Source organism: Ovis aries, chromosome X, assembly GCF_016772045.2.
Source record: "Ovis aries strain OAR_USU_Benz2616 breed Rambouillet chromosome X, ARS-UI_Ramb_v3.0, whole genome shotgun sequence".
NCBI lineage: Eukaryota > Metazoa > Chordata > Mammalia > Artiodactyla > Bovidae > Ovis > Ovis aries.
Window position 1 is genome coordinate 59,610,724 of NC_056080.1, and position 15,624 is coordinate 59,626,347.

Genomic DNA, 15,624 nt, shown 5'->3' on the forward strand with positions numbered 1-15,624 from the left:
CACACACAGTTTGATTGAGCCTTCTGAACATCTCTGATGGGAATCTGGTTTGATTCTAAATGCAAATTCGCCCCTCCTACCATCTTGGTGGGGCTTCTCTTTTGCCCTTGAAAGTGGGGTATCTCCTAGCAGCCACTCCAGCACCACGCAGCTGCCACTCCAGTGCCGCTCAGATGCCAAATTAAAACTTATGGATTTTTAACATATTTCTAGAATTTTCCATTTAATACTTTATAAAATAAAAATGAGGGGGAACTACTGTTTGTTGAATCATTCTTAAATCACATGGATGAATCCAAATTTTTCACAGTACATGATCCTTTAATGTACTATTGAATTTGGTTTTATAATATTTTGTTGAGGGTTTTGCATGTATGGTTTCAGGGATTTGGGTTTGTAGTTTCTTTAATTTTATATTTTTTAGTTTTGGTATCATTGTGATACTGGTCTCACAAAATGAATTTGGAAGTATTACCTCATCATCTATATTTTGGGAGCTTTTAAGAATGGGCATTAATTTTGTTTAAATGTTTGGTAGAATTCACCAGTGGAACCATCAGGTACTGGTCTTTTCTTTGTTGGAGGATATTTTTCATATTATTTCAATATCTTGTTTCAATATCAGTTTGCTCAGAATTTCTATTTTTGTATAATATGGTCTTAGTAAGTGGTAAGTCTACAAATTTATCTATTTCTTCTAGGTTGTCTGATTTGTTGACACATATTGTTCATAATAGTCTCACATAATCTTTTCCATTTCTGAGCCATCCATCAATTGTAATGTCTCCTCTTTCATATGTGATTTAATTTATTTTGATATTTTATCTTTTTTCATGTTTAGTGAAGCTAAATATTTGTCATTTTTAATCTTTCATAAAACTAACTTCTAGCTTTGTCATTTTTTTTTTTAATTTTTAATTTCAGTTATTTCGGCTCTAATTGCTGTTTTCTTTCTTTTCTTAGTTTTCAGTTTAGGATTTTCTCTACTTTTTTGAGGTATAAAATAAAGTTTTAATTTGAAATCTTTATTAATATTTTCAGTGTAATTTTTCATCACTATAAATTGCCTTCTCATCACTGATTTTGCTATACTTGTAAGTTCAGTATGTTGTATTTTTGGTTTTGATAGTAAATTCAGCCATGGCCACAGGACTGGAAAAGGTCAATTTTCATTCCAATACCAAAGAAAGGCAATGCCAAAGAATGCTCAAAATACTGCACAATTGCACTCATCTCACAAGCTAGTGAAGTAATGCTCAAAATTCTCCAAGCTAGGCTTCAGCAATACGTGAACCATGAACTTCCAGATGCTCAAGCTGGTTTTAGAAAAGGCAGAGGAACCAGAGATCAAATTGCCAACATCTTCTGGATAATGGAAAAAGCAAGAGAGTTCCAGAAAAACATCTATTTCTGCTTTATTGACTATGCCAAAGCCTTTGACTGTGTGGACCGCAATAAACTGTGGAAAATTCTGAAAGGGATAGGAATACCAGACCACTTGACCAGCCTCTTGAGAAACCTGTATGCAGGTCAGGAAACAACAGTTAGAAGTGGACATGGAACAACAGACTGGTTCCAAATAGGAAAAGGAGTACATCAAGGCTGTATATTGTCACCCTGCTTATTTAACTTCTATGCAGAGTACATCATGAAAAATGCTGGCTGGAAGAAGCACAAGCTGGAATCAAGTTTGCCGGGAGAAATATCAATAACCTCATATATGCAGATGACACCACCCTTATAGCAGAAAGTGAAGAGGAACTAAAGAGCCTTTTGATGAAAGTGGAAGAGGAGAGTGAAAAAGTTGGCTTAAAGCTCAACATTCAGAAAACGAAGATCATGGCATCTGGTCCCATCACTTCATGGGAAATAGATAGGGAAACAGTGGAAACAGTGTCAGACTTTATTTTGGGGGGCTCCAAAATCACTGCAGATGATGACTGCAGCCATGAAATTAAAAGACGTTTACTCCTTGGAAGGAAAATTATGACCAACCTAGATAGCATATTGAAAAGCAGAGACATTACTTTGCCGACTAAGGTCCTTCTAGTCAAGGCTATGGTTTTTCCAATGGTCATTTATTGATGTGAATGTTGGACTGTGAAGAAAGCTGAGCTTTGAAGAATTGATGCTTTTGAACTGTGGTGTTGGAGAAAACTCTTGAGTCCCTTGAACTGCAAGAAGATCCAATCAGTCCATTCTAAAGGAGATCATTCCTGGGTGTTCATTGAAAGGACTGATGCTAAAGCTGAAACTCCAGTACTTTGGCCACCTCATGCAAAGAGTTGACTCATTGGAAAAGACTCTGATGCTGCGAGGGATTAGGGGAGGGAGGAGAAGGGGATAACAGAGGATGAGATGGCTGGATGGCATCACTGACTTGATGGACACGAATTTGAGTGAACTCCGGGAGTTGGTGATGGACAGGGAGGCCTGGCGTGCTGCGATTCATGGGGTTGCAAAGAGTCGGACATGTCTGAGCGACTGAACTAAACTGAACTGAACTGAAGCTATTTTCTAATTTATGCTTTCACTTATTCTCTGATCCAAAGGTTTTTTCAGGAGTGTATTATTTATAATGATCACCCTTGTGTGCGGGAGCCCTCTGAAGTAATGGAACTGTCTATATTTTTCTGTGGATATTGATTACAAAATATATTCATATGCAAAAGTATGTTGAGCTATTCATGTAATATGTATGCACTTCATGTAAGCTATATTTCAATTTTTATTAAATAAATTCTTATTGGAAAAAATTGGTCTTCTGTTTTAAAAGAAAGAAAAAAGAGCATGCTTTTTTCAATTTCCATATGTTTGTGACTTTTTCTCCTTTCTTTGGTTACCGATTTCTAGTTTTATTCCATTGAGGTCAAAACATATGATTGGAATAATTTCTACCTTGTTAAAATTTTAATGCTTACTTTGTGACCAACTTTGTGATCTTTCCTAGAGGAAGTTTTGTGTGCATTTGAAAGAAATGCACATTCTGCTACTGCTAGATGGAATATTCTTTGTAAATCTGTTAGACGAAATTGATCTACATTGCTATTAGAGTGTGCTGTTTCTTTATTCATTTTTTATCTGGATGACCCATGCATTATGGAAAGAGCAGTATCAGAGTTCCCTAGTATTATATTATTACTGTCTATTACTCCCTTTAATTCTGTTAATGTTGGCTTTATATAGTGTTCTTATATTGGGTGCATATATATTTATAATTGCTACATTGTCCTTTTGAATTGATCCTTTTATCATTATGTAATGACCTATTTTTCCTCTTTTGACAGATTTTTCTTAGCCAATTTTGTCTAATGTATGTGTAGCCACCTCTACTTTCCTTTGATTATCATTTACATGACATATCTTTTTATTCCCACTCACTTCCAGCCTTTACTTGTCCTTAAACCTAAAGTTGAGTCTCAATCTTTCTGGCTCAAGATGGCAGAGTAGAAGGACATGCACTCATCTCCTATTGGGAGAGCACCAAAATCACAACTAGCTGCTGGAACAACTAACAAGAGGATGCTGGAATACAGCAAAAAATACCCCATGTCTAATAGACACAGAAGAAGCTGCAATGAGATGGTAGGCGGGGTGCAAACATGATAAAATCAAATACCATACCTGTCAGATGGGTGACCCACAATCTGGAGAACAATAATAGCAAAGAAGTTTTCCCATTGTTGTTAAGGTTCTGAGACTCATGTCAGACTTCCCAGCCTAGGGATCTGGCAAAGGGACTGGGCAACCCCAGGTAAATGGGTTGATTTTTAAGGGTCCTTGTGGAATTAGATCCACAAGACTTCCACAGGACTGTGGGAAGATGTATTCCACTTTCAGAAGACACAAACAAAATCTTGTACATACCAAGACCCAGGGAAAAGAGGCAGTGAACCCACAGGACGCTGAACTATAACTATCTGCTAACACTGGAGGGTCTAATGTTGGACCCAACCAACACTGGAGTTGGCTGACAGTGGCTAATCGCAGTGATGGGGGAATTGGCAGCAAAACTACTGGAAGGCACCTAATGGAGTAAGCCCTATTGAAGGTCACCATTAACTCTACCATAGAGCCCATAGACCCCAGGACTGAGTCGTTTCAGACCAAACAAATAACAGGGACAGAATTCAATTCCACATATAAGCAAAAACTTAAAGTTTACTGAGAAAGGCCTTGCCCACCAGAGCAATACCCAGTTTTATGTATCATGAGTCTCTCCTGTTAGGAAGCTTATACAAGCCTCTTAGCCTTATCTACAAGAGGGCAGAGAGAAGAAGCAAGAAAAACCACAATCCAATAGTAGTAAGGACAAAAACAACATTGCTGTTGTACTGTCATTCAGTCATGTCCGACTCTTTGCAACTCTATGGACTACAGCATGCCAGGCTTCCCCATCTTTCATCAACTCCTGGAGCTTGCTCAAACTAATGTCCACTGAGTCGGTGATGCCATCTAACCATCTCATCCTCTGTCACCCGCTTCTCCTCCCACCTTCAATCTTTCCCAGCATCAGGATCTTTTCCAATGAGCCAGCTCTTCACATCAGGTGGCTGAAGTATTGGAGCCTAAGCTTCAGCATCCGTCCTTCCAATGAATACTCAGGGTTGATTTCCTTTAAGATTGACTGGCTTGGTCTTGCTCTCTAAGTGTCTCTCAAGAGTCTTCTCCGGAGGGGCGATCCTAAGATGGCTGGGGAATAGGATGGGGAGACCACTTTCTCCCCCACAAATTCATCAAACGATCATTTGAATGCTGAGAAAATACCATAAAACAACTTCTATGTTCGATACAGGATACAGGATGCTTGGGGCTGGTGCATGGGGATGATCCAGAGAGATGATATGGGGTGGGAGCTGGGAGGAGGATTCAGGATTGGGAGCTTGTATACACCCGTGGTGGATTCAAGTCAATGTATGGCAAAACCAATACAGTATTGTAAAGTAAAATGAAGTAAAAATTTAAAAAAAAAAAAAAACCCAAAAACCTTTTGAACGCTGGCAGAGGACATCAGAAATCCAGAAATGCAGACCGTTCTCTTGGAAAGGAGGTAGGACAAAATATAAAGGATAAAAAGAGAGACAAAAGAATTAGGGATGAAGACCCATCCTGGGGAAGGAGTCGTGAATGAGGAGAAGTTTCCAAAGACCAGGAAACCCTCTCACTGCCAGGTGTGTGGGGAGTTTAGGAATCTCAGAGGGCAACATAACCAGGGGGAAACACACACACACACACACACACACACACACACACACACACACACACACACAGATTATGCATCTAATCGCAACTCCCAGCAGAGAAGTAGCCCAGATGCTCGTATCTGCCACCAGAAAGCAGGGGATGAACAGGGATGCACGGGCTGCATTGTTTCAGGTAAGGACCGGGCCTCAATGCCCTGAGGAAAATCTGAGGGAGCTAACATTAGATAGCAACCCAAACCATGGGGTAGCCAGAGAGAGAGAAAAAAAGAGAGAGTGAGAGAGAGAACTTTCCCGTGAAAAGCTCTAACCTAAGGCACTGCTGGGGTGCTCACAGAACAAAGGACTGAGCAAATACCAGAGGAGAGCTAGCTGACTGCGCCCAGCCCATCCCTCACCAGAGGCAGAGAGGTAGGCTGGCAACAGCCAGAGCTGGAGGGCGAGGGGCAATCTTAGCCCCAGAGACGGCATCCTCTACCAATCTGCGAGCAGGCTCCCAGTTGCTAACCAAGTCTTCCTGGGATCCTGGCTGGTTGACATCTGCCAGGAGGGCTGCAGCCAAGGATCTGCTCCCCAGAGGAGACACACAGCACACCTGAGACGGCGCTCTGGCTGCACACACAGGAAACTGAGCTGCTGGGACCAGGGAGGTGGTAAGACGCACCACCCACCTGGGTAGAGTGAGTTTGCCAAGCACCTGGTCACACGAGCTACTCAGTCCTGAGACGGGCACAAAACGTAGGCCCAACCGAGTCTGTACCCTTGTGGAATACCCAAGACCTGAACCTGAGCAGCTTAAACATGGAAAGTGCACAAAATCCAGGGCCTGCTTTAGACAGTTCCCCTGCAGAATAACCTTGAACCTGAGCAGTGAAGACCGGGAAAACACACACTCTGTGAATGGACACAAACCCAGTGTGGCCCAGACAATGTGAGCACTCCCCACATATGCCAGTGATATTTGTCTGCAGGTTTCCTCCCTCCTCATAGCACAATTAAACAAATGAGCCTAAATAAGTAACCACTTTTGCCACCTTGTGTCAGGGTCGAAATTAGACACTGAAGAGACTTGCAAACAGAGAAAGCCAAAATAAACAAAGAGGGAACTGCTTTGGAAGTAACAGGTGCAGCAAATTAAAACCCTGTATTTAGCAATGAATATATTGGAAGGGGCCTATAGACCTTGAGAAGAAGCATAAGCTGGAACAAGGAACTATCTGAAACTGAACTGACCCTACACTGCCCTCAACAGTTCCAGAGAAATACTTAGATATAATTTACTATTATCATTTTTTTTAATTTTTAATTAAAAAAATTTTTGTTCTTTATCACTCTTATTTTTATTTTTATAACCTACTATTACCTTGCAAAAATACCCTATTTTAAAATCAATTTACATATATAATTTTTATAATTTTTGTGATTTTGGGTTTTTTAATATTTTATTTTTGAGAATCTAACTTCTACTTTAGATTTTTAATCTTTGCTTTTTGGTATTTATTATCAATTTTGTACTTTTAAGCATCCAATCTTCAGTATTCATTTTTACTTAGGAGTGTGATTACTGGCTTGATTACCCTCTCCCGCTTTTCATTCTCATTTTTCTTCCTCAGGTCATCTCTATCTCCTCCCTCCCTCTTCTCGTCTCTACCCAACTCTGTGAACTGCTTTGAGTATTCCGGGCTGCAGAGAAAACTTAGGGAACTGAACACTGGCTAGATCAGTCTCTACCCTTCTGATTCCCGCTCTTCTCCTGGTTACCTCTATCTCCCTCCTCCCTCTTCTCTTCTCCATGTTATTCGGTGAACCTCTCTGGGTGTCTCTCACTGTGGAGAATCTTTTCTTCATTAGAAGTGTGGCATGGATGCAGAAGTCTTGGGGCTACTGTAAGAATAAGACTGAAAACCAGAGGTAGGAGGTATAAGCCCAAAACTTGAGAACTCCAGAAAATTCCTGACTCCAGGGAACATTACTGGACAAGAGCTCATCCAAAAACCTTGATATCTACACTGAAATAAAGATCCACCCAAGAGCCAACAAGTCTCATGCAAGACATACCAAGCTAATTCCCCAACAAGGCAGGAACATAGCTCTAAGCATTAAAATTCAGGCGGCCAAATGTCACACCAAAACCATAGACATCCCAAAACTTACTACTGGACACTTCATTGCACTCTAGAGAGAAGAGATCCAGCTCCACCCACCAGAACACAAATGCAAGTTTCCCTAACCAGGAAACCTTGACAAACCACTCGTCCAATCCCCCACACAGGGAGGAACCCCCAAAATAAAGAGGAACCACAAACTTCCAGCATACAGAAAGGCAACCCCAAACACAGTAATCTAAACTAGATGAAATGGCAGAGAAATATTCAGCAGGTAAAGGAGCTTGATAGATGCCCACCAAACCAAACAAAAGAGGAGAAGATAGGGAGTCTACCTGAAAAGAATTCAGAATAATGATAATAAAAATGATCCAAAATCTTGAAAACAAAAGGGAGTTACAGATAAATATTCTGGAGACAAGGACTGAGAAGATGCAAGAAAAGTTTAACAAGGACCTAGAAGAAATAAAAAAGAGTCAATCAACAATGAATAATGCAATAACTGAGGTCAAAAACACTCTGGGGGGAATGAAAAGTAGAATAACTGAGGCAGAAGTTCGGATAAATGAGGTTGAAGATAGAATGGTAGAAATAGTGAAGCACAGAGGAAAAAAGAAAAAAAGAATCAAAAGAAATAAGGACAACCTTAGGACCTCTGAGACAATGTCAAACACTGCAACATTCAAATCATAGGAGTCCCAGACAAAAAGAAAGACCATGAGAAAATATTCAAGGAGATAATAGTTGAAAACTTCCCTAAAATGGGGAAGGAAATAGCCACCCAAGTCCAAGAACCCAGAGAGTCCCAAACAGGATAAACCCAAAGCAAAACACCCCAAGACACATATTAATCAAATTAACAAAGATCAAACACAAAGAACTAATATTAAAAGCAGCAAGGGAAAAAACAACAAATAACACACAAGGGGATTTTCATAAGGATAACAGCTGATCTTTCAATACAGACTCTTCAGGCCAGAAGGGAATGGCAGGACATACTTAAAATGATGAAAGAGAAAAACCTACAACCCAGATTACTGTATCCAGCAAGGGTCTCATTCAAATATGAAGAACAAATCAAAAGCTTTACAGACAAGCAAAAGCTGAGAGAATTCAGCACCACCAAACCAGCTCTCCAACAAATGCTAAAGATCTTCTCTAGACAGGAAACACAGAAAGACTGTCTAAACGCAAACTCAAAACAACAAAGTAAATGGCAACGGGACCATACTTATCAATAATTACCTTAAATATAAATGAGTCAGATGCTCCAACCAAAAGACAAAGAGTGGCTGAATGGATACAAAATCAAGACTATATACACTGTCTACAAGAGACCCACTTGAAAACAAGGAACACATACAGACTGAAAGAAAAGGGCTGGAAAAAGATATTTCATGCAAATAGAGATCTTAAAAAAAAAAAAGCAGGAGTAGCAATATCCATATCAGATAAAATAGACTTTAAAATAAAGACTGTGAAAAGAGACAAAGAAGGACATTACATGATGAACAAAGGATCAATCCAAGAAGAAGATATAACAATTATAAATATATATACACCCAACATAGGAACACCACAAGGCAAATGCTGACAAGTATAAAAGGGAAAATTAACAATAACACAATAATAGTGGGAGACTTTAATACCCCACTCACACCTATGGGTAAATCAACTAAACAGAAAATTAACAAGGAAACACAAACTTTAAATGATACAGTGGACCAGTTAGAAATAATTGATATCTGTAGGACATTTCACCCCAAAACAATGAATTCCACCTTTTTCTCAACTGCACATGGAGCTTCTCCAGGATAGATGACATCCTGGGCCATAAATCTAGCCTTGGTAAATTCAGAAAAATTGAAATCATTCCAATCATCTTTTCTGACCACAATGCAGTAAGATTGGATGTCAATTACAGGAAAAAACCATTAAAAATGTCAACATCTGGAGGCTAAACAACATGCTTCTGAATAACGAACAAATCACAGAAGAAATCAAAGAATAAATCAAAAAAGAAATCAAAATATGCATAGACAAATGAAAATGAAAACACAACGACCCAAAGCCTATGGGACACTGTAAAAGCAGTGTTAACGGGAAGGTTCATAGCAATACAGGTTTACCTCAAGAAACAAGAAAAAAGTCAAATAAATAACCTAACTCTACACCTAAAGCAACTAGAAAAGGAAGAAATGAAGAATACCAGGGTTAGTAGAAGGAAAGAAATCTTAAAAATTAGGACAGAAATAAATATGAAAGAAACAAAAGCAACCATAGCAGAAATCAACAAAGCTAAAAGCTGGTTCTTTGAGAAGATAAATAAAATTGACAAACCATTAGACAGACTTATCCAGAAAGAAAGGGAGAAGAATCAAATCAACAAAATTAGAAATGAAAATGGAGACATCACAATGGACAACACAGAAATACAAAGGATCATAAGAGACTACTATCAGCAATCATATGCCAATAAAATGGACAACTTGGGAGAAATCAACAAATTCTTAGAAATGTATAACTTTCTGAAACTGAAAGAGGAAGAAATAGAAAATCTAAACAGGCCCATCACAAGCATGGAAATTGAAACTGTAATCAGAAATCTTCCAGAAAACAAAAGCCCAGGACAAGACAGCTTCACAGCTGAATTTTACCAAAAATTTAGAGACAAGATAACACCTATCCTACTCAGACTCTTCCAGAAAATTGCAGAGGAAGGTAAACTTCCAAACTCATTCTATGAGGCCACCATCACCCTAATACCAAAACCTGACAAAGATGCAACAACAACAACAAAAAAGAAGACTACAGGCCAACATCACTGATGAACAAGATGTAAAAATCCTTTAACAAAATTCTCGCAAACAGAATCCAACAAAATATTAAAAAGATCATACCTCATGATCAAGTGGGCTTTATCCCAGGAATGTAAGTATTCTCTAATATCTGCAAATCAATCAATGTAATACACTACATTAACAAATTGAAAAATAAAAGCCATATGATTATCCAGTAGATGCAGAGAAAGCCCTTGACAAAATTCAGCATCCATTTATGATAAAAACCCTCCAGAAAGCAAGAATAGAAGGAACATACCTCTACATAATAAAAGCCATATATGACAAACACACTGCAAACATTATCCTCAATGATGAAAAACTGAAAGCATTTCCTCTAAAATCAGGAACAAGACAAGAGTGCCCACTCTCACCACTACTATTAAACATAGTTTTGGAAGTTTTGACCACAGCAATCAAAGCAGAAAAATAAATAAAAGGAATCCTGATTGGAAAAAAAGTAACACTCTCACTGTTTGCAGATGATATGATCCTCTACATAGAAAACCTTAAAGACCCCACCAGAAAATTACTAGAGCTAATCAATAAATATAGTAAAGTTGCAGGATAAAAAATTAACACAGAGAACCAGAAATCCTTTGCATTCCTATACACTAATAATGAGAAAACAGAAAGAGAAATTAAGGAAACAATTTCATTCACCATTGCAATGAAAAGAATAAAATACTTAGGAAAATATCTACTTAAAGAAACAAAAGATTTATGTATTGAAAACTATAAAAGACTGATGAAAGAAATCAAAGAGGACACAAATAGGAGAAATATGCCATGTTCATGGATTGGAAGAACCAATATAGTGAAAATGAGTATAGAACCCAAAGCAATCTATAGATTCAGTGCAATCCCTATCAAGCTACCAACTGTATTTTTCATAGAACTAGAACAGATCATTTCACAATTTGTATGGAAATACAAAAAAATCTCTAATAGCCAAAGCAATCTTGAGAAAGAAGAATGGAACTGGAGGAATCAACTTGCCTGACTTCAGGCCCTACTACAAAGCCACAGTCATCAAGACAGTATGGTACTGGCACAAAGACATAAATAAAGATCAATGGAACAAAATAGAAAGTCCAGAGATAAATCCACGCACCTATGGACTCCTTATCTTTGACACAGGAGGCAAAAATATACAATGGAGAAAAGACAATCTCTTTAACAAGTGGTGCTGAGAAAACTGGCCAACCTCTTGTAAAAAGAATGAAACTAGGACACTTTCTAACACCATATACAAGAATAAATTCAAAATGGATTAAAGGTCTAAATATAAGACCAGAAACTATAAAACTCCTAGAGGAGAACATAGGCAAAACACTCTCCAACATAAATCACAGCAGGATCCTCTATGACACACCTCCCATAGTAATGGAAATAAAAGCAAAAATAAACAAATGAGACCTAATTAAACTTAAAGCTTTTACACCACGAAGGAAACTGGAAGCAAAGTGAAAAGACATTCTCAAATTGGAAGAAAATAACAGCAGTCGAAGCAACTGACAAAGAATTAATCTCAAAAATATACAGGCAACTCCTGCAGCTCAATTCCAGAAAAATAAATGACCCAATCATGGGGAACACATGTAAACCATGGCTGATTCATGTGAATTTATGGCAAAAACCACTACAATACTCTAAAGTAATTAGCCTCCAATTAAAATAAATAAACTAAAAATAAATAAATAAAGTGAAGTGCCATATCAGCACCCAGAAATGTCTTAATACTTTCTTTACTATTTTATAGTTATATTTTAAAGTAACTGACATAAAATAATTGTCAAATTGATTACAATTCAATAAAAATTAAAAATTTATTGCTAAATTCATAAAATTGTCATATTGACAATTTATAAAGATTTTATATCTAAATTCATGCAGTAGAATAGTCTCCCTACACCCAAGAAACCTATAGTTTAGTGAGGAAAGACAGACATAAATTTACCAATGTCCAGTGTGCTAAGTGGCTTCAGTCATGTCCAACTCTTTGAGAACCCATGGACTGTAGCCTGCCAAGCCCTTTTGTCCATGGGACTCTGTGTACGAGAGAACCTGAGTGGGTTGCCATGTCCACTGATAAAAATTAAGTTCAGTTCATTTAGTTGTTCAGTCATGTCCATATCTTTATGACCCCATGAACTGCATCATGCCAGGCATCCCTGTCCATCACCAACTGCCGGAGATTACCCAAACTCATCTCCATTGAGTCGGTGATGCCATCCAACCATCTCATCCTCTGTCATCCCGTTCTCCTGCCCTCAATCTTTCCTAGCATCAGAGTCTTTTCAAATGAATCAGCTCTTCGCATCAGATGACTAAAGTATTGGAGTTTCAGCTTCAGCATCAGTCCTTCCAATGAATATTCAGGACTGATCTCCCCTAGGATGGACTGGTTGGATCTCCTTGCAGTCCAAGGGACTCTCAAGAGTCTTCTCCAACACCATAGTCAAAAAGCATAAATTTTTCGGTACTCAGCTTTCTCTATAGTTCAACTCTCACATGCATGCATGACTACTGGAAAAACATAGCCTTGAATAGACAAACCTTTCTTGGCAAAGTCATGTCTCTGCTTTTCAATATGCTGTCTATGTTGGTCATAACATTCTTTCCAAAGAGTAAGCATCCTTTAATTTCATGGCTGCAATCAACATCTGCAGTGATTTTGGAGCCCAGAAAAATAAAGTCAGCCATTGTTTCCACTATTTCCCCATCTATTTGCCATGAAGTGATGGGACCAGATGTCATGATCTTAGTTTTCTGAATGTTGAGCTTTAAGCCAACTTTTTCACTCTCCTCTTTCACTCTCATCAGGAGGCTTTTTAGTTCCTCTTCACTTTCTGGTGTTATCTGCATATCTGAGGTTATTGATATTTCTCCCAGCAATCTTGATTTCCAGCTTGTGCTTCCTCCAGCCCAGCGTTTCTCTTGATGTACTATGCATATAAGTTAAATAAGTAGGGTGACAATATACAGCCTTGACGTACTCCTTTTCCTATTTGGAACCAGTCTGTTGTTCCATGTCCAGTTCTAACTGTTGCTTCTTGACCTGCATACAAATTTCTCAAGAGGCAGGTCAGGTGGTCTGGTATTCCCATCTCTTTCAGAATTTTCCACAGTTTCTTGTGATCCACACAGTCAAAGGCTTTGGCATAGTCAATAAAGCAGAAATAGATGTTTTCATGGAACTCTCTTGCTTTTTCCATGATCCAGCGGATGTCGGCAATTTGATCTCTGGTTCCTCTGCCTTTCCTAAAACCAGTTTGAATTACCACATGATTAGTATACAGTGAGAGCAATGGGGAGGGAAAGAGTCCCGGAGGGACACAAGGGAAACATTCCTCTGAAGAGGTAGGGTTTTCATTGGGCCTTGAGAATAGCTTGGATGGAAGGAGAGAAAGGGTGTAGGCCTTTCAAACAGGAATAATAATGTAAGTTTTAGAGGAAGAGGATGACCAAAGCATGTTTAAGGAATGAGTAAATAGGTTTAGTTGGGGCTAGATGGTTTGGTAGAGTAATATTAAAATATTTGGGTAAATCTAAATGGTGAAAAGCCTGGAATTACAGGATGTTTACCTGCCACAAGACCCTTGTATGCAATTACTCTGTCAGGAATACATATGTGGGTCATGAAAATGTCATATGAATTGCCCAAAGCTACATATCCCATGGTATAGCTAAGATTTGACTTTGGCTTTCTACCTCCTCAGTCAATGTCTTTCCAACAAAATTCAGTGTCCAAAGTTTTGCCTACTTCAGGACAGCAGTAAGCAATGAGTTTTACCAAAGAGTAGAATGAGTGGAGAGATTCATTTTTCATTACCAAGGCTCTTCAAAGCATCTTGTCAGTAATCTTAACCTTTCATTTTTTTGAGGGATTAGGATATTGTTGGTCAGCTGCTAAGTCACTTCAGTCGTGTCTGACTTTGTGCAACCTCATAGACGGCAGCCCACCAGGCTCCGCCGTCCCTGGGATTCTCCAGGCAAGAACACTGGAGTGGGTTGGTCAGCATCACTTCTCTAATTCTTTCTCAGAAGGATGTAAAATCAAGTTATTATGTTTCTTACTGTCTCGTTCCTTCTTCAACACTCCCCAGGTTCAGTAGGAACTTGGAAGTTCCTCAAGAACATGAGATCCAGACAAGGAAGAGTGGACAGATTTTTAGTGTCAACTATAATAAGACATCAAATCACAACATTTTGTCCTTTTCTGAAAGTGAAAAGTGAAAGTCAGTCGTGTCCAAATTTTTGCGACCGCATGGACCATCACCTGCCAGTCTCCTCTGTCTGTGGAATTCTTCAAGCCAGAATACTGGAGTGAGTAACTGTTCCCTTCTCCAGGGGATCTTCCCAACCCAGAGATCGATCCCAGGTCTCCCGCATTACAGGCAAATTCTTTACTGTCTGAGCCACCAGTCACAGTTTACCTTGATGCCTTTTAAAGTAAATTAAATTTGTAAAATGAGGGAAAACTTTTTTTTAACTAAATCACCCTTGAAGTTCCAGGAATCGTCTTTACCATTGTCTCTTTTTCTTTCAGTCTTAGATGCCTTGCTGCTCCCTCTGTTTTCATTTATTTTCCTCTCCTCTTTTCCAAATTCCCAGATGTTCATTCACTGATGTCCTCTTTGTTAGCAAACTTTAGTCACTGATACATCACTGGAGTTTGGGGTGTAACACTATGAAAAATTTTATCTAAAGTACAAGGCTTGCATATGTATCTGGCTACTGACTGACTGAAAAATATCTTTCCTAGCTACTGGTTTGAAGTTTCAGCAAGAGGAAATTAAAATGGCTTCATAGACTCTGTCTTTAACTTGGAGAGGAACCAAAGAATCAAACTGTTCCTCTGACACGGATGAGAGGACCCATCTCAGAAATATCTGAACCCACTCAAAATTTCAAAAGAACATGAGCTCAAGGCCAAAATCCTGTCAGATGCCTTCTGTAGAGGTAGTTGGAGTGCTACAGGGAAAATACAAAATTCTTGTCCATTTTCATTTATCCCACGCAGATCTAATCTTATATTCTAAGAAAGACATCTCTTAATCAAATGTTGAGTAAATATAAATGGGAAAAGAGCACCTCAAACACATTTTGTATTTTATTTTTAGCTCAGTTAATCCCCAGAGCCATTAACTGAACTGTAGCTTCAGGGCTTCCCTGGAGGGAAGCTCAAAGGCTTTTGTGCCTCCACAGTCCAAGCTCCCTATCTTTTTTCAGTGCTGAAAGTTTAGGGCTTGAACTTTAAAACAAAAAACATACAGTTCTCATTTCCATTTTTGATCAATGCATAAGTATTACCAAAGCTTGATTTCTTTTCAAAACCAAGCTTGATTTTTTTTTTCAGGTGCAAAGCCCCAGAAATCTGACCTAAATGAACTGGCTATTGTTAAGCCGAGTCTAACTTTTGCATGTTGAAATGTAATTTCTAGACAGAAAGAACTTTTGGAAATTATATCCACA